Source organism: Atta colombica, unplaced genomic scaffold (genome assembly GCF_001594045.1).
Source record: "Atta colombica isolate Treedump-2 unplaced genomic scaffold, Acol1.0 scaffold83, whole genome shotgun sequence".
Lineage (NCBI taxonomy): Eukaryota > Metazoa > Arthropoda > Insecta > Hymenoptera > Formicidae > Atta > Atta colombica.
Genome location: NW_017259576.1, coordinates 1,639,831 through 1,643,452, shown reverse-complemented (window position 1 = coordinate 1,643,452; position 3,622 = coordinate 1,639,831). Strand labels below are relative to the sequence as shown.

At 28.1% G+C, this 3,622-nt stretch overlaps 1 pseudogene; it reads right to left on the bottom strand.

The window, feature by feature from the left end:
* Positions 1–434: 434 nt before the first annotated feature.
* LOC108692989 lies at positions 435–3,054 on the bottom strand (annotated as a pseudogene).
* Between the last annotated feature and the right edge of the window lie 568 nt (positions 3,055–3,622).

Sequence of the window (3,622 nt, the reverse complement as noted above, 5' to 3'; positions counted from 1 at the left end):
ATTTTCGCAATAGTATTATAAAATAATATTACGTACTCTCTTTTAATAATATTACTTATTTTATTAATATATATTGAATTATTATAGATATATCTGTTATTTACACAACAAAATAAACATATTTATATGTGTATATCGTTATCTTTGTTGATACAATGATATAAGATAAAAATCATAATTTATTTTAAAACTTTAATAAATAAAAATAAAACATTATTATGAAAATGATTTTTGATTTCTTGTATCAAAAAGATATGTCATTATCATAATAATAATTCTATTCTTCTAAAAAAAGTCATGTATCAACATTGTCAATTGTTAATTTTTTTTGTATTTGTTGTAATCAATTAATATCTAATATTTTTATTAATTATCATCTAGATTTCTATTTCTTCTCATTTTTATTTTTTATCGCTAAAGATAAAATATATATATTAGAGATTCAATAAACCCCAATCGTCATATAGTGGCAGTCTTTTTATAATTCTCGCTCTTAATACCTGGATTTATACCAGTGCTCAATAATTCATCCAAATCTTTTGCCTCAGTCTTACAGCACAGCATAAATGGTAAAACGACGAAGAATATTACCATTCCATAATCAGCTTTGCGCTTCATAGTAGCTTTCCTCCATAGTAGGCGGCGGCGTCTTGCAATTCAATTCCTTCATAGTCATTGACAAAGTGCTAAGATATTCGTTTAATAGAATATTTTCCTTGTTTTCCACAACATCCAAGGAAGGACTTGTATCGAGAAAAAATAATAAATCGAGTGCCAGCGTAAACGCCGAAGTCTTTGGAAGTCTACCTGTAATCAAATGAAACTGATGAATTCTATCGATCAATCTTTCGAATTCTCGGCAAAATATTGGATTGGAAATGAAATCTATTCATTCCGAAAGTGAGACATCATGTTTAGAAATGTTATATTTAGAAATTTCAGCAACAATGTTTATAATTTGTGCGGACGACTTGGACAGAAAATAAATTGAGTATAGCTGAATGCGATTAAACGTCTGAGGTCATTGCATTATTCACACATATCGTGTTTCCAAGTTTCTCCTATTATCATATCGCCTATTTGATCGCTAAATTCGACATTTCGAATAATGCATTTATACTATAATTTTTGTTTTGGAATCTATTTATTTAGTTTGTTTATTTAGTTTACTTTGTTTATTTTTATTTAAATTTGTTATTATTGCACACAACTATAAAAATTATTATAAAATTCAGAAATGTAGATCAATGGAATAAAATAACTGAACTTCGTTACATTTAATTGCATTCATGATAAAATTTTCATTTATCTAAATTGAAAAAGTTTATTTTCAACTTAATATATATGATAATACTTACAAAAATATAATCAATAGGTTTGCCATCATTGTTATATCTGAACAACATATTGTTCACGTGAAAATCACCGTGAGTAATAACTTAAATTCTTCTTGGCAAAGCTTTGTTGCATCTATTCCTATTTGATATATGTGATCGGAGAGTTTAGCTCCGAGTTTTGTCCGAGTATCTAGCAATATAAATAAAATAAATGCAAACGTGTATGTAAAAATTCGCTATGAGCAGCATAATATGTATAATGTTTGTATTTGCCATTTTCTGCTTCAGTTTTTTTATATTAAATATTTATCTTGTACCATAGAAAATATTATCATAAATATTAAAAAATAGAGCAATAAATATTATCGTTTACGCAAACGATCTTACTGTTTTACTTCAGGCCAGTGTGCAATCTCTTCTGCTAAACCTTTAGTACACTTAAGAAAATATCCTTCATTTCTGGTGATTGTTGTTTGCTAAATTGTCCTTTCGAATACATTTCTTTTTGCTTTGGTTCCTAAATATTAAAATATTGTTATTAAAGAACATTTATACATTTGATTATAAATTGTTAAATAATAGTGTGAATTGGAAATGTGGAATGTTATATAGATATAGAAAATATACAAAAAAATTTACACAATAATTTTCATATCATTTTCTAACGAATTTAAAACAAATATTTTTTTAGAGAAAATTTTGAGAGAGAGCCCAGGTATGTTGAAAAGATATTTTAAGATAACCAGTTCTCATATCCGTGTCATAATCTGAATTATTATTAATTGCAATGAGATGTCACGACTGGTTGTAAGTATCGCTTGATGATTTACCTTCTCGCATAGGGCTACGGAGGCTGCATGAAACCTAGCAAGTCCGTGAAATGCCAATACAGAATGATCTAGGTCAAGACTAGACAAACGATCAGCCTTCGAAAGCCTATAGCCGCGAGATCTTCAATCACTAGAAGCATTAGATCTTCATTTTGCGTGTAGAGAATCTTTTCACTTAAGCGATACTTGATTCTAACAATTTATTCATTTTATTCAATGTATTTGACATCATTGACATTTCGGTGAAAAAGACCTGATTCTATGATCTGTAACAAGTTTATTCAAGATTAATAAATGGAATCTTTTAATCTAACAAATATGCAATTATTTCTTATATAAAGGTTTGTATAAGATGTGTGTACTAGAAATTTTCAAATTTTAAATTTGTTTTCAAACTAATAAAAATGTTTTTTTTATATACATGAATATATATTCATTTCCTAAAAATGATTTATAAAAATAATTTAATTTTATTTACTGATTACCCAAGAATAATTATTCTAATCTTCTGTTGAATGAATAGAAATGTACTTGGAAATAAAATTTGCCTCAGTTTTTTCTCTCTGTCTCTTTCTTTTTTCCTCTTTTTTTCTCTCTAATTTATAAAAATTGTACTCACTAAATCAACTTACTAATTTTTGTCGGACACTTCCGAGGTCAGGTAAGATTTTAAGGATAATTGATTTTTTCTCTTTAATTCTATAGCTGTTTTGGTCGCGCGAATATTCGGCAGTAATTCTGATCATGTCGCTAGTATAGTTGTCACCCTTGGTTGTGGCTGGTTTTGAAAATATATTTATCACCTGAATAGAATTATCATCTTCCGATTTTCGCAAAATGTTCTCCACGAAGCATTGATTCAGCCAAGTCGACATTTCTAGGGCCATTTCTGGAATTGCGAAATATTGTCGACAAAGCATTGTTTTTCCCATCGCACTAAAAACACGATTTTTGACAATTTACTCGCGACAAAATTTTTATGTTTTTTCTCCTCTTTCCTGCTGATTTCCTTCGCAAACTCATTTCGATCTTTTCATTCTTTCCTTCATTCTTTCTTTGCTATTTTTTCAGCGTTTTTTTCATTTACTTTATTGTCGTCGTATCTTTATTTATACTTCTCCATATTTAAGATGGCTGTATTTTATTACATATGAGATCTGTTTGAATTAAAAGCTTAATGGAAAACCAATTTTTCTTTTCTTCTTTTGATACGTGTGTGTTGTTAATGTATGCATTGAGACTTCGTCAAATGTGATATTTATGATATAATATATACGAAAAATTTTTGACACGCACGGTGCGTTGCGATTGTCTATCGAGGAATCCAGTTAATTTTTTAAAAGTAAATCTTAATATCAATGAAATTAATATTCGATTTATTAGTTTATCATTTGGCTTAATCTTTATATACTCCTCTGATGACAATATGTGATGTGCTCCTATCCGATATGTAAA